Source organism: Rana temporaria, chromosome 11, assembly GCF_905171775.1.
Source record: "Rana temporaria chromosome 11, aRanTem1.1, whole genome shotgun sequence".
Lineage (NCBI taxonomy): Eukaryota > Metazoa > Chordata > Amphibia > Anura > Ranidae > Rana > Rana temporaria.
In genome coordinates, this window is record NC_053499.1 from 72,584,541 (window position 1) to 72,611,048 (window position 26,508).

The 26,508-nt window shown below is 45.9% G+C and overlaps 1 long non-coding RNA gene across 1 annotated transcript; it reads left to right on the forward strand.

Annotated features, from left to right (window-relative positions):
- Positions 1 to 17,699: 17,699 nt before the first annotated feature.
- LOC120916908 lies at positions 17,700 to 24,883 on the forward strand. The gene is made up of 4 exons (XR_005744126.1): positions 17,700 to 17,975; positions 18,081 to 18,209; positions 19,725 to 19,954; positions 24,806 to 24,883. It is a non-coding gene; the product is annotated as an uncharacterized LOC120916908 (long non-coding RNA).
- The last annotated feature ends 1,625 nt before the right edge of the window (positions 24,884 to 26,508 follow it).

A 26,508-nucleotide genomic window follows, 5' to 3' on the forward strand; every position in this document is an offset into this window, starting at 1 on the left:
TTTTTACCAAAAATAGGTAGAATACGTATCGGCCTAAACTGAGGAAAAAAAATGTTTTATATATTTTTGGGGGATATTTATTATAGCAAAAAGTAAATAATATTGCATTTTTTTTTTTAATTGTCGCTCTATTTTTGTTTATAGTGCAAAAAATAAAAACCGCAGAGGTGATAAAATACCACCACAAGAAAGCTCTATTTGTGGGAAAAAAAAGGATGCCAATTTTGTTTGGGAGCCACGCCCCACGACCGCGCAATTGTCTGTTAAAGCGACGCAGTGCTGAATCGCAAAACCTGGCCGGGTCCTTTAGCTGCCTAAAGATCTGGGTCTTAAGTGGTTAACTAAGCACTAAATCCTTTCCATAACGGAAATGATAAAACTAGAAGTTTTCCCCAGCTGATGGGACATTACAGTTCAAGAAAGCACATTTTGCGAGAATAATGCGTATTTGTGAGTACTTTTTCACTGACTGGCAATAATAGGGAAGATAAGCCATTAGTTAAATAACCTTGTTCCCTTTATGGACTTTCTTCAGTCTTTGTTTTGCACTAATTTAATTAGTATGATTTTTAACAGTATTCTGGTTAATGTTTATGTTTTATTTCATTATAATGTAGGAGATTTTATTGTAGCGTTGCAATTTTTAATTTTCATTATGAATTGTACAAATTCATTAGTGCTGCATAATTTTTTTTGTACTTTCTTCTTTTAATGTTCTGTTTTACATGTTTATAGTATGATTATTTTGCAATAGTTTTGTTCTTCATGTGGAACATTTTAATACATTTGGAATGGAATGGATGATCTTTGAGTACACATAAACCCAACCCCGTTTTTAGTATACAGTATGTCACAAAAGTGAGTACACCCCTCCATAGGCGTCCGCAGAACTTTTTAAAGGAGGGGGCATCATTTTAAGGTGCCTATGCTCTGCCCCTGTCATAAAGGGGAGGGGCTTGGCCACACCTTGCAAGTATTTATTTTTAAAGGGGAAACGGCAGACTTTATTCCAGGTGTGTGCTATGTACAGGATGCATAATCCAGGCATGTGCTATATACAGGGGTGCATAATCCAGGCATTTGCTATGTACAGGGGGCAGATTTCAGGCGTGTGCTATGTACAGTGTGCAGATTCCATGCGTGTGCTATGTACAGGGTGCAGAATCCATGCGTGTGCTATGTACAGGGTGCAGATTCTAGGTATGTGCTATTTACAGGGTGCAGATTCTAGGCATGTGCTATGACAGGGTGCAGATTCCAGGCGTGTGCTATGCCTGTAGGCATACCCAATCCCCCCACAGAGCTCTTTATAGAGAATCATCTATAACTCGCAGTGGCAGGCTTCTGGCATGGGCTTCTGTTGACACACACTGCGGGCTTAAGCAGCTGTGTGGATATCCCTCCCCTCCCCCTCCTCTGTTATATATGCAGAGCTGGGAGAGCAGTAAGAGTTCTGTGTGTGCTGACTACCAATGCTAGAGAGCAGTGCTGGAGGCTTCAGAAGCCTCGGATGATAAAAAGGCCTGCCAACTGCCGCTCACAGTGCAGTCTTCCTTCCTGTGCCGAGTGCTGGTACATGGAGAGCGTTCCAGTGCCCTGCACCCTCTGACAGTGCGCTGCAAAAGGGTGATTAGGAAAAAATGGAGAATCCCCCAAAGTGGGGCTTTTGAGGCAACAGAAGTTAAAGTAGTCAAAGTTAGTACAAAAATATAATTATTTAATAATCCACAAAAAATATACATATATGACATAATAGTTTTAAAAACAACACATAGGGGAGTGTCAGTTGAAAAAAGGAGAGAGTCCACAATACGAATACAGGGCCCTACGCGTTTCGGGTTTCCTTCTTCAGGGGCCAAGGTATGTATGGAGTCGAAGTGTATTTAACAACTTTTCACCCAGGACATTTATGCAGCTTTGCACACCCCTTGATGGGACATCGCAGGCAGGACGCAGAAAAAACCTCAGGTGGTGAAGAAAGGAGTGGAGACTGGCATCCTGTATTGAATCGCAATGAAGCAAGACCTTTGGCCGAAAGTGTCACAGCGTAAAAAATTATTATTTTATTTTACCTGTCCCTGTGATGGAGGGTGAGTATTAGGCCCCGTACTCACGACCAAACATGTCTGCTGAAACTGGTCCGCGGACCAGTTTCAGCAAACATGTTTGGCCGTGTGTAGGCCCGAGCGGACCTTTTTCGGGCGGATCGGACAGGTTTCCAGCGGACAACTGTTTCCTGGACTTGCTTTAAAACAGTCCGCTGGAAACCTGTCCGCCCGGACATGTACGGTCGTCTGTACAGACCTACCGTACATGTCCTGCCGCCCGCCATCCCTCGCATGCGTCGAATGACTTTGACGCATGCGTGGAAGCATTTTAAAGGCAGGCCGCCCACGTCGCCGCGTCATTGTCGCGGCGACACCGTGTCATCGACGCGGCGACACCGCAGACACGCCCCGCGTATTGTTTACGCGCGGACCTCTGTTCGATGGTGTGTACAGCCATCGAACAGAAGTCCCCGGGCAGTCCCCAGGCAGACATGTCCGATGAAAACGGTCCGCGGACCGGTTTCATCGGACATGTATGCTCGTGAGTACTCGGCCTTATATAATGGCCAGAGAGGTCAGTAGAGAGCTCAATAGATAGGAAGGTCCCCAGTCAATATGAAGTGAGCTGCTGACACCACTGCCGTCCGCAATGTCTGGGGTGATTAGGGTGTGCCTGGGCACAACATGTACACATGCCTATGGCGGACACCTTGCCAATCCCTGATTCCAGGGGGAGAGGCACTTGCCCCCCCTTGCCTCTACCTGCGGATGCCCATGCAATCCTCACATTTTTGTAAATATTTGTCAAGGAAGCATGAATCAGACTGTCATGGATCTGCCACTTAAGGGTTAATGGTGCAGACTGATTTCAGTGATTAACAGCAGGCTGCCCTATTTAAACACCTCAGCAGCACAGTGTCTTTGCTGCCTGATCTGCAGTTCTGACGTGGATCCTATCTGAGACCTGTTTGCTATCTGAAACCTGATTTGAACACTGAACTTGGCTTGTTTTGACTACTCTACCTGAAACCTGATTTAAACACCGAACCCGGCCTGTCTGACTCCTCTCATCTCTCCTATCCTGACCCGGCTCCGTTTGACCATCCGCCTGCTTGACTTCACTGCTGCCAGATCCACCTGCTTGTTTACCAACTATTCTTCAGTCATCTTTCTGCACGATCACCTGTTATGACCCGGCTTGTTTGACCCTGCTTTCCCGGTATACCTGAACTATTACTAACTTGTGCCGCTGTAGTCACAGCTTCTGTGCGGGTCGCTGACCCATCCTACCTGAACTGTTACTAACTTGTGCCGCTGTAGTCGCAGCTTCTGTGCGGGTCGCTGACCCATCCTCCGTTGTACGTTCAGCATCTACTTGCCAGAGGTATTCGTCCACCTGCTTCTACACATCACCACCCGGCACTCCTACCCCTCTGTGCTCCGAGCCCGCTGTCCCATATCCAGTGGCTCGCGAACCAGAGTCGTAAGAGAGGCTACCCTGCATCAGACTCTGGAAACCAGGTACGTAACAGTATCAGGCAGCCATGACAGAGTCTGCAGGCGTAGTTCCGGCTATGGAAGAGGTGTGTAAACACTTAGCATCACTTACCCAGGCCGTTAAAAACCTACAAGATGGCTACCTGAGATTGGAGGGGCAGGTTCAGAACTTATCAGCTTCTGGGGACGCAACTTCAGCATCCACCGCTAGATCATCGTCATCTGCGGGTCCGTCAGTTTTAATGTTGCCACCTGAACCCAGGGTTCCCATGCCCGAACGATTCTCCGGGGATCGAACCAAGTTCCGGGACTTCCGAAACGCATGTCAGTTATACTTTGCTTTGCAACCCCGAACCTTTTCTTTGGAAGCCACTAAAGTGGGATTTGTCGTTTCCCTACTCCAAGGAGAACCCCAAAATTGGGCACATCGCTTGTTAGAGGAGAACGGTGTCCAGACAGAGACTTTGCTAAACTTCTTCCAGACTATGGCACAGCTCTACGACGACCCGCAAAGGACTGCTACTGCTGAAGCTGCTTTACTCTCTCTCCAACAGGGGCGTAGAGCAGTGGAGGACTATGTTACTGATTTCCGCCGCTGGAGTGCGGACACCCAGTGGAATAGCGCAGCCTTGCGCCACCAATTTCGCTTAGGTCTGTCTGAAGCCTTAAAGGATGAATTGGCCCGCATTGGGGTACCTGACACCCTGGATGATCTGATTGACAAAGCCGTTCAGATCGACCGACGAATAAGGGAACGCCGAGCGGAACGATCCTCTCAACAGAGTCGCCCAGTCTGGGTCACCACCCGGGCTCCCTTGCCTCCTTCTCGTTTTCCACCACCTGTTTCTTCCAATTCTGCTGGTCCACCCATGGATACTTCAGAACCCATGCAAATAGGCGTGATGCGACCCACCTTGCCACCTGAAGAACGCACACGCCGCCGTCAGCTAAACCTGTGTCTATATTGCGGTGAGGCCGGTCACTACGTACACAATTGTCCCGTCAAAATACGGAAGTTCCGTTCTTCAGTTCCTGGTAACATCTCTGCTATTACTACCAACCCCAACCATCTTGCTCTCTTCCTTTCCTTACAGCTTCCGGGAAAGACGGTGTCGGTCAACGCTATCGTTGATTCAGGGGCATGCAGTTGTTTCATCGATTCCTCATTTGCCGATCTGCATAACATTCCCGTCCGCACAAAGGACTTTAGACTTTCCGTTTTTTTGGCTGATGGCTCACACATCAAGTCTGGGCAAGTGACCCATGAGACCCTTCCTTTACCTGCTATTACTTCATCCAATCATAAGGAACTTTTAATTTTGGACGTCATTTCATCTCCTTTGTTTCCAGTAATCCTGGGTATACCCTGGCTTCAGGTACACAATCCTCAAATTGACTGGACATCTAAAAATCTTTCGTTCCCATCTCATTACTGTCAGGAACACTGTTTTCCCGAACGTCCCAAACCATCTTCTGCCCTGCTGTGCTTAAACACTGACCCAAGTTTGATTCAATCCATCCCCAAACCCTACCATGGATTTCTGGATGTCTTCAGTAAGAAAGGGGCAGATTCCCTTCCACCTCATCGGCCGTACGATTGTCCGATTGATCTTCTTCCAGGGGCCGAGATCCCTTTCGGACGAATTTTCCCACTTTCTGAAAAAGAACAAGACGCGTTAAAAATCTACCTTGACGAGAATTTGGAAAAGGGATTTATCCGCCCGTCCACTTCACCAGCAGGTGCCGGAATATTTTTCGTCACAAAGAAGGACCAAACTCTCCGTCCCTGTATTGACTACCGGGAACTCAACAAAGTCACCGTGAAAAATCGTTACCCTCTACCTTTAATACCTGAACTTTTCCAAAAATTAAGATTTGCCGTTATCTTTACAAAATTAGACCTAAGGGGAGCGTATAATTTAATACGTATCAAGGATGGACATGAGTGGAAAACAGCATTCCGTACCCGCTATGGCCATTACGAATATTTGGTCATGCCCTTCGGGCTATGTAACGCGCCCGCTACTTTTCAGCACTTCGTCAACGACGTATTCCGAGATTTTTTGGACATTTTTGTAATCGTGTATCTAGATGACATACTGATTTTCTCCCGTTCCTTGGAGGAGCACCGAGGACATGTCTGTAAGGTTCTGGATCGCCTCCGTCAGCACAGTTTATATGCGAAAGCTGAAAAATGCGAGTTTGAACAGCAAACCATCCAATTCTTAGGCCTGGTAATTTCCCCTACAGGAATTGAGATGGATCAAAAGAAGGTATCTGCAATCTTAGACTGGCCAACACCCTTGGATAAAAAAGGGGTGCAGCGTTTCATTGGATTCGCAAACTTCTATAGAAAATTTATTAGAGGGTTTTCGGCTATTGTGGCCCCTATCACACAACTCACGAAACAAAATCTTCGTTTCTGTTGGAACCCTGAAGCGCAGAAGGCCTTTGACATTTTAAAAAGACTCTTTACTTCAGCTCCGATCCTTAGACATCCCAATCCAACGTTACCTTTCCTTCTTGAGGTCGATGCCTCCGAAGTTGCGGTAGGAGCCGTTCTCTCTCAGCGCTTGGGGGACAAAGATTTAATACACCCAGTGGGATTCTTCTCTCGAAAGCTTTCCCCCACAGAAAAGAACTATGATGTAGGAGATCGAGAACTACTGGCCATTAAGACAGCTCTAGAGGAATGGAGATATCTATTGGAGGGCGCCATTCATCCTGTACTGATCTACACAGATCATAAGAATTTGGAGTATTTGAAATCTGCCAGACGTCTTAAACCTCGACAAGCCCGTTGGGCTCTTTTCTTTTCTCGTTTTTGTTTCCATATTACCTTCCGACCAGGATCCAAAAACATTAAACCGGATGCATTATCCCGAATGTACGATAACCCAAAGGATACTTCTATTCCCGATACCATCCTGTCGGATGGCAACTTCCTGCTCCTACACACTGACCTAATCTCCATGATCCGAGGAGCATCTTCCAATTCGTCCAAACCCTCTAATGTCTCACTAACTTCCAGAAACGGGCTGTTTTGGAGAGGAAGTCAGGTTTTTGTCCCAGAAAACATTAGAGTGGAAGTCTTGAAACTTCTTCATGATCACCCACTTGCAGGTCACTTTGGAGTTAATAAGACTCTTGAATTGGTACGACGCACCTTCTGGTGGCCCAATTTGGAGGAATTTTGCAAGTCTTACATCAGTTCTTGTCCGATATGCAACAGAAATAAAACACCCCGAAAACTAGCCTCGGGTTTACTAAAACCCTTACCAGTACCTAACCGACCATGGGAGATGATCGCAATGGATTTTATTGTTGAACTTCCTCGTTCCGAGGGATGTACCGCAATTTTTGTTGTCGTGGACCGTTTTACTAAAATGGCTCATTTCCTGCCTTTAAAAAACACACCTTCTGCTGCAGAAACGGCCCACGTGTTTATCAAGGAAATCATTAGACTACATGGGGTACCTTCCAACATCGTTTCGGACAGGGGAGTCCAATTTACTTCTCGTTTCTGGAGAGCCCTCTGTGAAACACTACAGATTCAACTTTCCTTGTCCTCAGCCTACCACCCCCAGTCTAATGGGCAAACAGAGAGGACGAATCAAACCCTGGAACAATATATTAGGTGTTTCACAGCCTTCTCTCAAGACGACTGGGTCTCTCTGCTGCCTTTGGCAGAATTTGCATATAATAACACCAATCACTCAGCTACTGGGCAATCCCCTTTTTTCTCTAATTATGGCTTTAATTTAACATTTTTACCAGATTTCTTTTCAGAGTCAGCAGTTCCAGCTGTGCAGAGTACTATGGACTTTCTCCAACGCAACAATCAGTTATTGCACGACGCAGTAACTAAAGCCCAGGCCGATAGCAAGAGATTTTTTGACAAGAAAAGAAGGGGTGACTTGGACCTGAAACCAGACGATCAGGTATGGCTGTCTACAAGTAATCTCAAATTACCTTGCCCATCCAAAAAGTTGGCACCTAGGTTTTTGGGTCCATTTTCAGTTAAAAGAAAAATCAACTTAGCTTCTTACGAACTGTTTTTGCCTGACTCATTGAAAATTCACCCTGTGTTCCACGTTTCTCTACTCAAGCCTGCAGTGGCCGATCCTTTTCCCAACAGAGGATCCAGACCTCCCGAACCCATCCAGGTTGACGGTTGGGAAGAATACGTGGTGGAAGCTATCTTGGACTGTAGGAAGCGACAAGGCCAGAATCAATTCCTAGTCAAATGGAAGGGGTACGGCCCAGAGGATAATTCTTGGGAGCCAGAAGGTAATATACATGCCAAGAGGTTGTTACGTGCTTTTTTCCTTGCTCATCCTGACAAAGAAGCCCGATTGGGCATCCAGAGGCTGCCCCTTGGGGGGGGGCAATGTCATGGATCTGCCACTTAAGGGTTAATGGTGCAGACTGATTTCAGTGATTAACAGCAGGCTGCCCTATTTAAACACCTCAGCAGCACAGTGTCTTTGCTGCCTGATCTGCAGTTCTGACGTGGATCCTATCTGAGACCTGTTTGCTATCTGAAACCTGATTTGAACACTGAACTTGGCTTGTTTTGACTACTCTACCTGAAACCTGATTTGAACACCGAACCCGGCCTGTCTGACTCCTCTCATCTCTCCTATCCTGACCCGGCTCCGTTTGACCATCCGCCTGCTTGACTTTACTGCTGCCAGATCCACCTGCTTGTTTACCAACTATTCTTCAGTCATCTTTCTGCACGATCACCTGTTATGACCCGGCTTGTTTGACCCTGCTTTCCCGGTATACCTGAACTATTACTAACTTGTGCCGCTGTAGTCGCAGCTTCTGTGCGGGTCGCTGACCCATCCTACCTGAACTGTTACTAACTTGTGCCGCTGTAGTCGCAGCTTCTGTGCGGGTCGCTGACCCATCCTCCGCTGTACGTTCAGCATCTACTGGCCAGAGGTATTCGTCCACCTGCTTCTACACATCACCACCCGGCACTCCTACCCCTCTGTGCTCCGAGCCCGCTGTCCCATATCCAGTGGCTCGCGAACCAGAGTCGTAAGAGAGGCTACCCTGCATCAGACTCTGGAAACCAGGTACGTAACACAGACGTACAAAACAGATAAATGAATAAGAAGACTTTATCGGAAACCAAACAGCAAAGTCAAAGTCCACACAGATGATCGAAACAGCCAGAAGAGTCGTCCAACGGTGCCAGGGTCGATAGCCAGGGATGAGAGTCAGCCGAGCCGGGGTCTGTAGCCAGAGACGGGGTGAAACGAAGCCGGGAATCTGGAACCAGAAGGAACGTCCAAAGCCGGGTCCAAAACCAGGAACAGTCAGCACAATTACAGGAGAGGTGTGAGACGAAGAGGCCCAAGCGAGGAAATGCTGCAGCTGCCGTCCTATATATATATGCTGAGCAGCCAGCTCCTCCCAGTGGAAAGGAGGAGCCGCAGGGTGTGGCAGGTTACAAGAACCCCATGAAGCAAGATGGCTGCCAGCACATGTCAGTGATGAGGAGCCTGCAAAGAGGTAAGACCATGACAATATTTTATTGTATCTTTTCTTGTGACAACACGGAAGAAATTAAACTTTGCTACAATGTAAAGTATTGAGTGTACAGCTTGTATAACAGTGTAAATTAGCTTGTCCCTCTCTGGATGGCTGGTCTTCCGTTGGATCCCGCTTCAGGCCTAGCTGCTTGACTGTAGTGCTCTCCCTTGTTCCGCAGAGGGGAGAGCGCCGATCCCAAGAGAGCGAATTCAGCTCCTCCCTGCCTTTAAGTAACCTCCCCCATAAAGCTGTGCGGGGGTACAATGTTCTCTGGGAAGCCAATGCATTATGGGTACCGTAGTCTATTTCTACTAATGTCAATGGAGTCCTTTTTCTCCTAATCCTTCAAATCCCACAATGCATTGCTTTAGGAAAAAGTAAACACATATATACAATGTAACTGGAGATCCAGGGGAATTTAGGTATGTATAACTATCAAATAGTCCCTGATAGTATGACCCCACTACACAGTCCCCCCACTTAAAGTCTTTGGTCCCCAAAGAGGACAACAGTATGTATCCTGATACATGCTTTGTAAATACACGTGGAGAAAGTTAGTTACAGTAGGTGTTTGTGATATTGTGCTTTTAGCACGACAGCGTCGCGCTGATACTCGGCGACATGGTGCCGAGATCTCGCCGACATCTTGCACTCACTGGAATAGTGACAGCACATCCCAGCAAGCGCGTCATAGAAGCGACGGGAGATCCGACTTGGATTCCCGCCAATTCTACACGTGTGCGGCGTTTGTTATGAATCCTGAGGGGGAAGTCCCCGCCGGATTTTAAATAAAAATCCGGCATGGGTCCCCCCTCAGGAGCATACCGTGCCCTTAGGTCTGTTATGGGTTGTAAGGAGAGCCCCCCTACGCCGAAAAAAACGGCGTAGGGGGTCCCCCTACGATCCATACCAGACCCGTATCCAAAGCACGCTACCCGGCCAGCCAGGAAGGGAGTGGGGACGAGCGAGCGCCCCCCCCCTCCTGAGCCGTACCAGGCTGCATGCCCTCAACATGGGGGGGTTGGGTGCTCTGGGGCAGGGGGGCGCACTGCGGCCCCCCCACCTCAGAGCACCCTGTCCCCATGTTGATGAGGACAGGGCCCCTTCCCGACAACCCTGGCCGTTGGTTGTCGGGGTATGCGGGCGGGAGGCTTATCGGAATCTGGGAGCCCCCTTTAATAAGGGGGCCCCCAGATACCGGCCCCCCACCCTAAGTGAATGAGTATGGGGTACATCGTACCCCTACCCATTCACCTGCAAGAAAAGTGGTAAAAACACAAATAAACCACACAGTGTATTAAAATATTTTATTAGTCTGCTCCGGAGGCCGCCCCCTGTCTTCTTTATTAGCTCTTTTACCAGGGGGGGCTTCTTCTTTGACGTCTTCGGGTGGGTGGGGGCCGCCGTCTGGTTCTCTTCCACCGCCGGGGGGGGTGGCTTTTAAAAAAGCCCCCACCCCCCCGGCGGGTTTCCTCCGGCGTCTTCGGCGGGGCTCTTCTTCTTCCGCTATCCCGACGGGTCTTCTCCGCTATCCGGGGGTCTCGCCGCTCTCCGCTGTTGACTCGTCGCACCCCGGTTCTTCGTCTCGCAGTCCGGTCCCTTCTTCCGTGCTGTACGTCTTCTTCCGTGCTGTGAGTTCTTCTTCCGCGCTGTGACGTCATGTTCTTCACTTCTCTTCTTCTCCCGATGTTGACTCGCCGGTCCTCCTCGCTGAAATGACGGATGCGCGCCTTGCATCGGACCTATATAGGCCTCACAGTCCCATCATGCTCTGTACCTACCCATGTGATACCTACCCACGTGGGTAGGTATCACATGGGTAGGTACAGAGCATGATGGGACTGTGAGGCCTATATAGGTCCGATGCAAGGCGCGCATCCGTCATTTCAGCGAGGAGGACCGGCGAGTCAACATCGGGAGAAGAAGAGAAGTGAAGAACATGACGTCACAGCGCGGAAGAAGAACTCACAGCACGGAAGAAGACGTACAGCACGGAAGAAGGGACCGGACTGCGAGACGAAGAACCGGGGTGCGACGAGTCAACAGCGGAGAGCGGCGAGACCCCCCGGATAGCGGAGAAGACCCGTCGGGATAGCGGAAGAAGAAGAGCCCCGCCGAAGACGCCGGAGGAAACCCGCCGGGGGGGTGGGGGCTTTTTTAAAAGCCACCCCCCCCGGCGGTGGAAGAGAACCAGACGGCGGCCCCCACCCACCCGAAGACGTCAAAGAAGAAGCCCCCCCTGGTAAAAGAGCTAATAAAGAAGACAGGGGGCGGCCTCCGGAGCAGACTAATAAAATATTTTAATACACTGTGTGGTTTATTTGTGTTTTTACCACTTTTCTTGCAGGTGAATGGGTAGGGGTACGATGTACCCCATACTCATTCACTTAGGGTGGGGGGCCGGTATCTGGGGGCCCCCTTATTAAAGGGGGCTCCCAGATTCCGATAAGCCTCCCGCCCGCATACCCCGACAACCAACGGCCAGGGTTGTCGGGAAGGGGCCCTGTCCTCATCAACATGGGGACAGGGTGCTCTGAGGTGGGGGGGCCGCAGTGCGCCCCCCTGCCCCAGAGCACCCAACCCCCCCATGTTGAGGGCATGCAGCCTGGTACGGCTCAGGAGGGGGGGGGCGCTCGCTCGTCCCCACTCCCTTCCTGGCTGGCCGGGTAGCGTGCTTTGGATACGGGTCTGGTATGGATCGTAGGGGGACCCCCTACGCCGTTTTTTTCGGCGTAGGGGGGCTCTCCTTACAACCCATAACAGACCTAAGGGCCCGGTATGCTCCTGAGGGGGGACCCATGCCGGATTTTTATTTAAAATCCGGCGGGGACTTCCCCCTCAGGATTCATAACAAACGCCGCACACGTGTAGAATTGGCGGGAATCCAAGTCGGATCTCCCGTCGCTTCTATGACGGCTCTGTCTCCATCGCGGCGAGCCAGCTCGGCGCTGGCTCCCGCGATGGGGCTCGTAGGTGCTCAATCTCGCCGAGAAAGAGAGCGAGATTGACACAAAATCGGGTTCACCTACTGTAGGTCATGCAAGGCAACAAATAATGTGCATTATCAGTATTTAAAGTCAAACAACTCAACTTATGACATAAAGTGGACAGAAGATCCTCCCACCAATCGTCAGCTGAGGGCAGGCTACTCTGTCCACTACGCACTAAGACGGAGGTATCATGCCCAGATGTGCCAGGGGGTGAGCTAGGGCAGTCCCCCACCAAAGTCACAGTGGGAGAACTAGGTATGGTACTGGATCTTTTAGAGGTGATGATGGCCTCTTCAGAGCATTCCCCCAAATGATCATAAGTTAGTCTCTTGGGTGGGTGAATGACTCTTCTTTCCTTCTGTTCCTTAGGAATTATAAGTTCAGGAAGGATAAGTTCGACCTCACGCTCTTCTGTATTAAGTATATCAGACTCCATATCTCTTGAATCACTCAATTCTCTGTCAGATAGGCTTGAGGCCTCCATGGGGTCTCCTATAGGTATGTATAACTATCAAATAGTCCCTGATAGTATGACCCCGCTACACATGCCATAGAAGTCAATGCAGAACAAATTATTTTTGTTTCCATTGACTTCTATGGGGAAACTCGCTTTGATATGAGAGCACTTTGGATTACGAGCATTCTCCTGGAACGGATTATGCTCTTAATCCAAGGTTCCACTGTATAGAGGATCTGAATATTGGGTTGGTGGGTTCTATGCAACAAAGGGCTTCCATGGTCACCTTGGGTGGTGAGAAGTATGAGTGAACATAAAAGTGAAGTGCTAATGAACAAACCAACGCGTTTCAGGGGAAGTGGCTATGCCTCCTTCATCAGAGATTAAGAAAATGTAACAATGTAATTAATAGTTGGGTGTTATTGAAGTCATGTGACTGCACAGTATCCATCACCTCTTTCTGCCATTGCCGGTTTATGTTGACGTTTGATTTTCCTCAGTCCCTGTTCTTTTGTGTCTGCTTTCACTTTCACATACCTTTCCACCTTTTTAGGGTTTTTTTCCCCCTCCTCCCCCCCTTCGCCCCTTCATCCTCCCCCCACCACCCCCTTATCTTTTCCACCTTTCCCCCTTCTTTTGCCCCTTCTTTCTGATCACTTTTTCTTGCAAACCTTTTTTCTGTGGTATTTGGTTTTTGTTTTAGTTTTGTCTCCCTCTTTTTTATCCTTTTTTACCCTTACATGTCGCTTCTGTCCCTCTTTAAGCAACCATATTAATCTTTTCATTCCCCCCTTTTTTTTCTTCCTTTTCCCTTTTCACCCCATCTTGATATTTGTGTCCCCTCACTTTATATGCTCTCAACCATTTTCGGTTTCTTGGTCATATCTCCCTCTTTCTATTCCCCCATTTCCTCTTCACCTGTTGTAGTATTTTATTTTGGAGTATTTCATTTTTCAATTTTTTGTCAATATGAGTCAATACCAAGGCAGTGAATGGGTTAATCTCATGCAGGGCTATGCAACCTCCTTTGAACAAGTTGATCAAGTAGAAACCCAAATTTCATCCCTTGTAAATAAGTTGCACAAGATCCTGGAGAAAAAATGTTCACTTCACTGGCCCGTCAAAACGTTTGAGAGATATATTAAAGAGAAAATTTATCCTTTCGGCTTAAGGGTGCAAATTTTTCCTAATACGGATCAAATTAGTAACACCTGTAAAACCGAGTAGGAAAATAATCTAAAATCTTGCTCTGAAGAAATGATGGGAATTCTGTCACGTGAATACTCTAGACAAATTGTCGCCCTAGATGTAGAGATTGGCAATTTAGAAAATCAATTACTTCCTCACATCAAACACGACCTGTCAGTGGAATTAAGAACAAATCTCCAGGAACACTTGGCGACTTATAATAGAAACATCCTACAAGAAAAAGAAATCAAATTCTGGCGGGCTAAAATTGCTTTCTCGGAAGAAAAAGCATATACATGGAACACTCAAAACAACAAACGTTATAACAAACGAGACCAACAGGGTGCGCCTGGCACTTCCAAGTCCATCAATCCTAAACCCTCCCCCCAAGGCCAAGCCCATTATTCGACTCAAAAAAGTCGTGGGAGGAGCAAGAGAAACCAGTCTAGCCGAGGCTCAGGCTTAGAAGATAGTCAAACCTGTACAACCAAGGATATTACAAATGATGGCAGTAAGGGCTCCTCTAACTTACTAGCACCTAAAAAGCCTATATCATCACCAATTATAAATGAATTGGAATCAAACCCTTCGGGTTCGAATAGTATAACTAATGCTACGACAGTACCAACCACATTGCCTAAAACTCAAAAATCTTTAAACCCCCCACGGGGCTCTGGCTCCCCCCCACTAACCAGAAGCGGGAGGGGCCTGGACCCCTTTGTGGTATGTCTACCCTCCAACACTCCAATGTGATCAACCTTTCTGCACATGTGTTGACCAGTGCTGAAATTCAGGTTCTTTCACGAGGTTTAACATTTTGTCCTGAAGAGAACTTCAATCTTTTTGAAGTCATTACGGACTTACATTTATTTGCTAGGAAACTTTTGCTTAGAATAATACACTCCAAAGTAGATACTGAGATAGACAAGACGGACTGGTCTGGTTTTAGCATGCGGGAGTTTAAGGCCCTTCGAGACCTGACTCTCCTACATGAAGAAAATCATTTTGTTGACCTAATTGACCAACTGGATTTGGACACTTTACTCGAGGAGGTGGAAAAATCATCCGTCAACACACCCATTCGTTTTAAAAAACCTTCACAGACTTGTCCCCCTCTTAATACCAATGCGAATGTATCCACCTTCGTAAAACAGACCATTAGAGATCTTCACAAATTATCTCTTTACAAACTAAAACCTCGAAATATGTCTATCAGCGAGAATGAGGCATTGTCCACTCTTGCGGACAGTGCCACATTTACAGTCAAACCCTCCGATAAAGGGGGCAATATTGTCCTGATGGACAATCATGACTACATCCTCATGTGCGAAACCATTTTGGCCAATGTCGAGTGGTACAAACTAATTTCTGTGCTTTCCATTCGTCAATATTTTACCAACTTTTACATAATGGTGGATAAGGCTTTTGCCGATCATGTTATCTCAAGATACATGTACGATTTCATTCGCACTAAGTATCCAAAGATTGCGACATTTTATTGTCTTCCAAAAATTCACAAACTAAAAAATCCCCCTCCTGGGAGACCGATAGTTTCTGGTAACGGATCTATATCTGAAAACCTTAGCCGTGTCTTGGACAGTTACTTGCAGCCCTATGTCGCACTATTGCCCTCCTTTGTTAAAGATACCATCCATCTTTTACAGATTACTGATGAAGTCCTCATCTCTGATGACTCCATCTTGGTTGCCATCGATGTCGAGGCTTTGTACAGCAGTATACCCCACGACAAGGGGATTAGGACTGTGCATCAATGCCTGACCCATGGCAACCTACACGACCATACCTTAGATGAGTTTTTGGTAGACTCTCTCAAATACATATTACAATACAATTTTTTCTCCTTCAATTGCTCCCACTACCTCCAGGTACAAGGCGTAGCGATGGGGACTTGTTGTGCCCCATCCTACGCCAATCTGTACCTGGGGGAGTGGGAGCAATCCCTCCCATATGACCAGGCCCTCGTCGGTTGTCTGAGCCACATTAAAATGTGGCGAAGATATATCGACGACATACTGGTCATATGGGAGGGCTCTGAGACCTCACTACAAAATTTCTTTGACCTCCTAAATTGTAATGACTACAATCTAAAGTTCACAATGACTTTTGATAGAAGTAGCATTACCTTTTTGGACGTGCGACTTTATGTAGATGCCAGTGGACACCTTTGCAGCACCCTGTTCCGGAAGAGCACAGCTGGAAACGCAGTACTCCATGCTGATAGCTCTCACCAACTCCCTTTGAAGAATTCCATACCCTTTGGACAGTACCTGCGACTATGTCGCAATTGTTCCAACGATGCACTCTTTTTTGAGGAAGCTGGCAAATTGCAAGATCGACTTCTTTGCCGAGGCTACAGCCGCAAGTGTTTGCGGAAGGCCTATAATAAAACCAATTTGTTTCCCAGACACACACTGTTACACAAAAAGAAGACATTGCCCAATTCTGATTTAGATATCACCAGAATCATTTTACGGTTTTCCCGTCAACTTAAATCTATTCAACAAATTTTTTCCAAAAATTGGAGCATCCTCACCGATGATCCAAAGATTAAATCATTCATTGCGGATCACCCCTCTATTACCTTCAAACGTGCTACTTCGATCAAGGATCGTTTAGTACAAAGTGAATACAGGGATGCCGCAAAGAAAAATAAACATTGCCCTGTACGTGGTACCTTTCCATGCGGCCACTGCTCACACTGCCCACTCATTAAGAAGGCAAAGGTATTTCAGCTTCCAAATGGTGATCTCTTCAAACCTCTCCACTTTTCCAATTGTCAGACCCAGGGTATTGTTTATTTAATGGAATGTGAATGCGGGGCTTTTTACGTCGGAAAGACGAAACAACAATTCTGGCGAAGGATGGCTAAACATATCTATAGTATGGAAATAGGTAATTTACACCTCCCGATTGGGAGACGCGCAGTAACTCATCATAACTATATCGTACCCAAAGTTTCCTTCACCGCTCTGTACAGAATTCACATTCCAGACAGAGGCGGTGATTGGAACAAAATCCTGCTCCAACACGAGCAGCGCTGGATTTTCCGATTACAAGCTACAGCCCTGCCGGGTTTAAATGAATCAGTTTCTTTTGCCCCCTTTCTTAAGGGCTTTGTATCGGGAAAAACACAATAACGTATACCCTATAATATTTTTCTTTTCCATGTCTATTGTTTATTTCTTGCCCATTTTCTATACAGCCTTTTTTCCTTCATATAGAGCCTCCAGGCGTGGGATTTTCTTTTTCCCTCCCCCCCCCCCATACATTCCCCTTATGACCATTACAATATCGGTTGCTTTAGAATTTCTAGTGGCGTGATATAACCATTCCCAACATTGATTGGATTACTATACTTGTGTTGGAAATGCTGCCTGAGGTGCCTTTTTGCGCTACACTTCATGTTCTTTTAGAATAATACTTACACAACCTTATTCAGGTAGTTATACATGTATAGTGGGCAATAAATTATTGTTGATTCTTGGATCATAATTATGTTGTTGCATATTCACTGTTATTCATTTCCTGTAATGATAATCTGGAACACTATTATGTAATAATTACAATTTATCTCATTTTTATCTGTAATGACTCCTTATATATTTTTTTGTATGAATGTCCGTTGTTCTCTTTTCTTCAGTGCTGTCTGAATAACTCTCTCCCACAGCTCTTCCGGGAATGTCCTCCTCAGATTCCCAGCAGCATGCACTTCCGACTGGGTTCCTGCCCACCGCCCAGCAGGGTGAGAATATAGCGCACTTGTGCGCTCTAGCTTCTCTCTACATGATGGCGACAGCGTGCGGCCGTCACCTGTGGATGGTGCACTCTCCCCCTGCTGGCGGCATGTGAAACCGCTCCTGTGAAGCGGTGACAGTCATCGCGCGTGCGTGGCTGGTCCGCGCGCACGCGATGACGTCACGTCGTAACGTCCGGGCTTCCGAAGCGGCGGCTGTTGCCGATGCTGTATGGCGTGTTCACACGCCGAGGCGGCCACCTCCTCCCCTAGACACCTCGTTTTTTAGTCAGGTCTATACCTGGAACCGTGACCACTGAGGGAAGGGTGGTCATTGTGTGCCTAATTAGGGAAAGGGGGCTGGTCAGGCCAAATCCCTCCCTCCTCGTTTTTTAAGTCATTGGGGCACTATATATACCTTGGCCCTCCTGCTTCTTCTGGAGGCATATGTTCCAACCTCCAGGACCAGCACACCGCTCATTTCTTTGCTCTGGGTATGTTATTATCCTTTATCACTTCCAATATCTTTTAAAGGCATTCCCCTGCTCTTTTTATTGATGTTTAAAATATCCCCTATTGTACTTACTCTATTACTACAGAGGGAACCACGCTGATAAGTGCGGCTTTCCCTGACCCTATCGGTCCTTCCATCATAGAAATTGACCTTCGTCCTGTGGATGCCGTTAAACTGTTCCTTTTAATATAAAAGTAAATTCCTTACTTACAAGGTAACTTGTTCTCCCCTCCCCCCCTTATATCCCTTGCTGCCCTGGGCCCATTTCCCTCACCCACACCCCACTGCCCCCATCCCATCCCAGTCACCTCTGTCCCCTGACCTCTCACATTCTCTCATCTCCCTCCTGGTCTTTGGTTCTCCTTTCCTTCTCCACTTCCTCTTTACAAATCCCCCCCCTTCCCCCTCCCCTTTACCGTCCCCTGTCCTCACTTCCCTCACCTTCCTCATTACCTTTAACACTCCTTTTTAGTTTTTTCTCACTTCCCATCATCTTCCTTGCATTTTTTCTTACCCTCTATATTGTCCCTTTTATCACTGTACATGCCCCATCTTTCACACACCACACTCCTTTTCAATTCCTGACTTTCAATATTTTTTCTCACCTCTTGTATTGTCCCCTTTTACCACCGTACATGCCCCATTTTTCAAACACAATACTCCTTTTCAATTCCTGACTTCCCATCACTTCTCTTGCATATTTTTTTCTCCCCTTCTTTCCTCACCTGTATGCCCCTTTCCCATTATTTTTCACATATTCCCCTTCTTTCCACTTATTCTTGCATTTTTTCCCTCACTCCCTTTTTGCCCTTTCCTTTTCACCACTCCATTCCTCTTCACTTCCCACTTATTTAGTATACTTTTCTTTTCATCACTTTCATTCACTCCTCCTTTCCATCACTTCCTCGCTTCATTTCCTGCACCACACATTCATACCTCCACTGTCGCTCCTTTTTCTCTTTTCATTTCCATCCCCCTTCCCCCTCTTCTTTGTCCACCTCACTTCTTTCCCTCCTCTCCTCCCTTTCCCTTTTGATTTTCCTCAGTCCCTGTTCTTTTGTGTCTGCTTTCACTTTCACATACCTTTCCACCTTTTAGGGTTTTTTTCCCCCTCCTCCCCCCCCTTCACCCCTTCATCCTCCCCCCACCACCCCCTTATCTTTTCCACCTTTCCCCCTTCTTTTCCCCCTTCTTTCTGATCACTTTTTCTTGCAAACCTTTTTTCTGTGGTCTTTTGTTTTTGTTTTAGTTTTGTCTCCCTCTTTTTTATCCTTTTTTACCCTTACATGTCGCTTCTGTCCATCTTTCAGCAACCATATTAATCTTTTCATTCCCCCCCTTTTTTTCTTCCTTTTCCCTTTTCACCCCATCTTGATATTTGTGTCCCCTCACGTTATATGCTTTCAACCATTTTCGGTTTCTTGGTCATTTCTCCCACTTTCTATTCCCCCATTTCATCTAACCCCCTCCTCCCTCCCCACCCCTCAAACCCCCCCTCCTCTCCCCTTCCCCCCTCCTCTCCCCTTCCCCCCTCCCTCCTCTCCTTACCCTTTTTTCTCCCACCCTCCCCCACGGGGAAGTACTGCGTTCCGGTTTCTTAAGGAATCCTAATTCCATCCCTCTACCCCCAGCATTTTAGAAGCGTATACCCGATTGCTACCTGGCACTCACCCTGTTTGTATATAGAATCAAATCCTCAGAATTGTAACAGCTACCATTCTGATTGCAGGTTTGTTTTCCCTTATTCTTGCACACTTTCCCCTCCCCTTCCCTGTGGTGGTCCCATCCATCACGGGTTCCACCCCTACGGGGGTGACCTCCTGTCGTGTGGAGCAGAGCCCCTCGGTGTGGATGCATGCCTGTGACATCTGATTCTTGGACTACCCCTGGGAGATTCTGTCGGATACCCCCATTCAGCTTAGAGCAACATACTGAGACGTTCTTTACACCCATATTAAGGTAAATAATAAACTTTATTCCTTCATATCGTTTATATATATATACCAATGTGTTCCCCTTTTTTTCTACCTACATGTTCCTTATGTCTTAAGGTTGTTCTATATGGATGTAATAATAGGTGTTCTTAAAGGTGTAATTTGTTACTATTAAAATTTATGTTATGATATTTTAATTTACGTATGTTCCTTTTCAGTCGCAATAAATCCTCTGAAGAAGACCGACAAGGTCGAAACGTTAGGAATTATTTATACTGTGCTACAATCACTGGCCGTATAAATGTAATATTGTGCACTGTTCTATACATTATATGTAAATTGTGTCTTTGTGCCATGCCACAACTTATGCTCTATTTTGTAATCAACAATTGCCCCAACCTTTGAAACCGCCCCTTTTTATACATGTTGAATACATACTTATTTTTTAACTACACTGTAATTCATTCTTTCTAATCTGAGCTGCCTAAAAATCCCATTGGGAAAATCTCTTTATCACGTTGACGGTGTCTTCCTTCCTAAACCGGTGGAGGAGATCCTGGCCAACAAGGAGAGCAACCGAGTCCCCCTCCTCCTGGGCGTCTGTAACCATGAATTTGGATGGATGCTGCCCCAGATAATGTCATCCATTTCCCATCCCCCGTCAAAGCAGATACTGGCTGGAAAAAGCGCCCAGAGGCGATTCAGTTCGCATGCGTTGCGCTATACAAGTCATTCATTCATTCAATCGTCACCCAGACAGGGACCTGCCATTCACAAGGTTCTAGAGAAAGTGAGAACAATGTCACAGAGGCTTCCACAAGACAAGAAATGTGTGTTTAACCACCTGGGGCCCGCGCCATAACCAAATGACGGCTACAGCGCGGACCTGAAAATCCAAGTGGATGTCAATTGACGTCCGCCCCTTTTGGCGTTCCCGGCGCGTGCTCCCGAGCGCGCAGCGGGTTAAACTCTGTGTTGGCCGTGTGCCTTGGACACAGCCAATCACAGATCGCGGTGAATGGCCAATCAGAGTGGCCGCTTGCTATGCGATCTGTGCGGCCAATGAGAGATGATCTCAAATGTAAAAATTTGAGATTATCTCTCATTGCCGGCTCACACAGAGACAGCGTCCTGTCTCTGGAGAGGAGACAGATCTGTGTCTCTTGTACATAGGGACACAGATCGGTCACCCCCCTCCACCTACAGTTAGAACACTATACAGGAAACATATTTAACCCCTTCCTCACCCCCTAGTGTTAACCCCTTTAATGCCAGTCACATTTATACAGTAGTTAGTGCATATTTATAGCACTGATCGCAGTATAAATGTGAATGGCGCCAAAAATGTGTCCGACGTGTCCGCCATAATGTCGCCGTCCCAATAAAAATTGCAGATCGCCACCATTACTAGTAAAAAAATTAAAATAAAAAAAACAATTCTGTCCCCTATTTTGTAGGCTCTATAACTTTTGCACAAACCAGTCGCTTATTGCGTTTTGTTTTTTTTACCAAAAATATGTAGAATACGTATCGGCCTAATCCTGAGAATTTTTTTTTTTTTTTTTTTTTATTGGGCTATTTATTATAGCAACAAGTAAAAAATATTGTATTTTTTTTCAAAATTGTCGCTCTTTTTTGTTAATAGCGCAAAAAAGAAAGCTCTACTAGTGGGGAAAAAAGGACGTCAATTTTGTTTGGGAGCCACGTCGCACGACCGCGCAATTGTCAGTTAAAGCGCAGTGCCGGAAGCTGAAATTTCACCTGGGCAGGAGGGGGGTATATGTGCCCAGTAAGCAAGTGGTTAACCACTTACCCCCCGGACCATATTGCTGCCCAAAGACCAGAGTACTTTTTGCGATTCGGGACTCTGTCGCTTTAACAGACAATTGCGCGGTCGTGCGACGTGGCTCCCAAACAAAATTGGCGTCCTTTTTTTCCCACAAATAGAGCTTTCTTTTGGTGGTATTTGATCACCTCTGCGGTTTTTAGTTTTTGCGCTATAAACAAAAATAGAGCGACAATTTTGAAAAAAATTAATATTTTTTACATTTTGCTATAATAAATACTCCCAAAAATATATAAAAAAACATTTTTTTTCCTCAGTTTAGGCCGATACGTTTTCTTCTACATATTTTTCGTAAAAAAAAATCGCAATAAGCGTTTATTGATTGGTTTGCGCAAAAGTTATAGCGTTTACAATATAGGGGGTAGTTTTATGTCATTTTTATTATATTTTTTTTACTAGTAATGGCGGCGATCAGCGATTTTTTTTTCCGGTACTGCGACATTATGGCGGACACTTCGGACACTTTTGACACATTTTTGGGACCATTGGCATTTTTATAGCGATCAGTGCTATAAAAATGCATTGGATTACTATAAAAATGCCACTGGCAGTGAAGGGGTTAACACTAGGGGGCGGGGAAGGGGTTAAGTATGCCTGGGTGTGTTCTTACTGTGGGGGGGGGGGGGTGGCCTCACTAGGGAAAACACTGATCCTCGGTTCATACAGTGTATGAACCGAAGATCAGCATTTCCCCTGCTGACAGGACCGGGAGCTGTGTGTTTACACACACAGCTCCCGGGCCCCGCTCTGTACCGAGCGATCACGTGTGCCCGGCGGCGATCGCGCCTGCCAGGCACACGCACGGGAGTCGGGGGCGAGCGGGGGGCGCGCGCGCGCGCCCCTAGTGGCGACTGGGAGAGAGGACGTCATATTACGTGCTCTCGCCCAGCAGAGCCACCTTGTGGACGTATTTCGACGGTGCGCGGTCGGCAAGTGGTTAAGGCTCCATTCACACTTCTGAACTTCAATGCAACTTTACATTCTCTGGCACTCAAGTCGCATCAAAGGGTTTTAGGAACCCTTTCAATCTTAGATCCAAACAGGTGCCATTGAAAACAATGGGCTGAGACTTGTCATACAACTTTATGTGTCCAAAGTTGGACAACAAGCCGCACAAATGTGAACAGAACATTGTTTCAACTACAGCAGTTCTTCCAATATGTATTCTATTGGGCCCCATACACATTGGTGGCAGAGTTTGCCCCACTGAAAAGTGCCCCATGTGGGGTCACTTTTCAGAGGCGGTTTAATGGCAATACTGCCACCTCCACAAGTGTTTTTTTTTATATTTTTTTAGATCCAAGGGGGATATTGCATTGCAAATCAAAATGGTGATGGATCTTATTGTGAACCATCAAAGCCATTTGAACTCCTATTACATTTTGTTTTGCGCTCCTTCGTCTCTGATTCCCATTGCAGGTACCTACCCGTTGGCAGGGATCCTTGTTTCATGTGAGCCGCCTCACCAGAGCCAGTGTGTCAAATGATTACTGTATGTTCCCTTTAATGCTTTTAACCACTTCAGCCCCGGACCATTTGGCTGGCCAAAGACCAGAGCACTTTTTGCGATTCGGCACTGCGTCGCTTTAACTGACAATTGTGCAGCCGTGCGACATGGCTCCCAAACAAAATTGACGTCCTTTTTTTCCCCACAAATAGAGATTTCTTTTGGTGGTATTTGATCACCTCTGCGGTTTTTACTTTTTGTGCTCTAAACAAAAAAAGCGATGATTTTGAAAAAATATCAATTTTTTTACTTTTTGCTATAATATATATCCCCAAAAAATCGATAAAAATATTTTTTTTCCTCAGTTTAGGCCAATACATATTCTTCATATTTTTATATATTCTACATATTTTTGGTAAAAAATTGCAATAAGCGTTTATTAATTGGTTTGCGCAACTGTTATAGCGTCTACAAAATAGGGGATAGTTTTATGTCATTTTTATTAACATTTTTTTTTACTAGTAATGGTGGCGATCATCAATTTGTATCGTGACTGCGACATTATGGCGGACACATCGGACACTTTTGAAGCTATTTTGGGACCATTTACATTTATACAGTGATCTGTGCTATAAAAATGCACTGATTACTGTATAAATGTGACTGTCAGGGGAGGGGTTAACCACTAGGGGGCGAGGAAGGGGTTAAGTGTGTCCTAGGGAGTGATTCTAATTGTTAGGGGGCGTGACTATGTGTGACACGTTACTGATCACTGCTCCCGATGAGAGGGAACAGACGATCAGTAACAGTGTCACTAGGCAGAACAGGGAGATGCCTTGTTCACACTTGCCTTTCCCCGTTCTGCAGCTCTGTGACTTGATCGCGGGACACCAGCGAACATAGAGTCCGCGGGTCCCGCAGGCATGGTCTTGGAGCTCGCGGCAGGGGAATTTCAAAGTGACATAAATATACGTTACTTTGCCCAGCCATGCCATTTTGCTGACGTATTTGTACAGGAGCCGGCCGGGAAGCGGTTAATAATTAAGTGCTAAAATCTCAGCTCCTCTAGGATGTGTCCTTCAGAACAATAAAAACCTGACAAAGGCTCTGTCCCTCCTCTGAGCCATTTAAAAAAAAAAAGCAGCTGGACTTTTCACCTTCATGTTCTGAAAGGACCCCTCCATCCTTATCTGCACTCAATGAGTAATCACTACCAGTCTATGTTTTGTTCGATTCCAAGCAATTCACAATGAGCAGACAGTGAATTTACAATAATTATCAGCTCCACCTAGTGGCCATAGTGACGTATTTCCCTGTTTCACTCTGGATGAAAAATATTTGACCCGAGAGAGACAAGAGCCTAATAACATTCGAGTTTGTCCCTTCACACAAAATTAATCTACATGCAGTTTCACAGAGCAAATAGCTCTGCAATTTTTTTTTCATAAATCCACCCTAAAATGTATACAAGTTTATTCTACGACCCCCCCCCCCCCCCAGCCTCGGGTTCTTCATGGAGGGGGTACATTTCTTAATATCACATGATATGAGTATGACTATTTATGTATCAATTTTTGTGGCAGATTTTCAATTTGACGAAAATAACGGAAGGAATGAATAGGGAGTGGTACAGCGGGCGCTCCATAAACTTCCCATACTGGTGAGTTACAGCGGGGTTCTTAAAGGTTTAGAAAGACAAAACTCAAATTCTATAACATTTTTTTAAATTTTAATTGAGTTTATGTTTCCAATTTATTTATTTGATTTAATTTATTTTTTATTTGTTTCTTAATTATTATTATTTTTTTTATGCATTTTTTTATTTGTTTCTTTATAATTCTTTTGACACATACACTGTATCACCAAAAGTATTGGGACGCCAGCATTTTCACACACATGAACTTTAATGGCATCCCAGTCTTAGTCCGTAGGATTCAATATTGAGTTGGCCCGCCCTTTGCAGCCAAAACAGATTAAACTCTTCTGGGAAGGCTGTCCACAAGGTTTAGGAATGTGTCTATGGAAATGTTTGACCATTCTTCCAGAAACAAATTTGTGAGGTTAGGCACTGATGTTGGACGAGCAGTCCTGGCTTGCAGTTTCTGCTGTAATTCATCCCAAAGGTGTTCTATCGGGTTGAGGTCAGGACTCTGTGCAGGCCAGTCAAGTTCCTCCACCCCAAACTTGCTTATCCATGTCTTTATGGATCTTGCTTTGTGCACTGGTGAGCAGTCATGTTGGAACAGGAAGGGGCCATCCCCAAACTGTTCATACAAAGTTGGGAACTTGGGAGCATGAAATTGTCAAAAACGTCTTTGTATGCTGACGCCTTAAGAATTCCCTTCACTGGAACTAAAGGGCCGAGCCCAACCCCTGAAAAAAAAACCCACATCATAATCCCCCTCCACCAAATAATTTGCAGCAGTGCACGAAGCAAGGTAGAAATCTTCTTTTTTTTAAATAAAGGACATACAGTGGGGCACATATTGTTACCTAACAAAATTGATTGTAAGGACATTACACTGTTATGAAAGCAGCAGAAGGGGAGGATCAGGGAGCATACCGAGCTTACAGGCAGGGAGGGAAGGGAGGAGAGAGGAGGGCTGTGGATGATGGAGGAGGTTAACTGACTTATCTAAATAGTCTCTAGTTTATAGTTTATAGTGGGCTCCATCTGGTGGCCAAATTTAATTTAATGCAGACTGAATTTCCCTGCTAGAGGCAGAACAATTTTTTATTATTTCAATGAGAGGGAGAGAGAGAGATGACCATTAGGGATGAGCCGAACACCCCCCTGTTCAGTTCGCACCAGAACCTTTGAAACGGACCGAACGTTTGCGCGAACATTTAGAACCCCATTGAAGTCTATGGGACTCGAACGTTCGAATTCAAAAGTGCTCATTTTAAAGCCTAATATGCAAGTTATTGTCGGAAAACAGGTTTGAGAACCCGGGTCTTGCCCCAGGGAACATGTATCAATGTAAAAAAAAAAAAAAAAAATGATTGTTTTGAAACATGATTTTAATGATGCTTAAAGTGAAATGGATGAAAATCATTGAGAAAAATAGCATGGGTTTCCCCGCCCCCCTCCCCCATGTCATTACCAGCCCCTTTGGCCCTATATACTTTTAAGAGCAGTATACAGGCGGTGCAAACAAGACAGGGACTGTAGGTTTGTTGTTAAGTATAATCTGTTTGTAATTTTGAACTTGTACTTTTTTAAAGTGTAGCTCCAGACAAAAAATCTATTTTTTAAGCTTTTTGGAAAATATAGAGGGGTTATCAC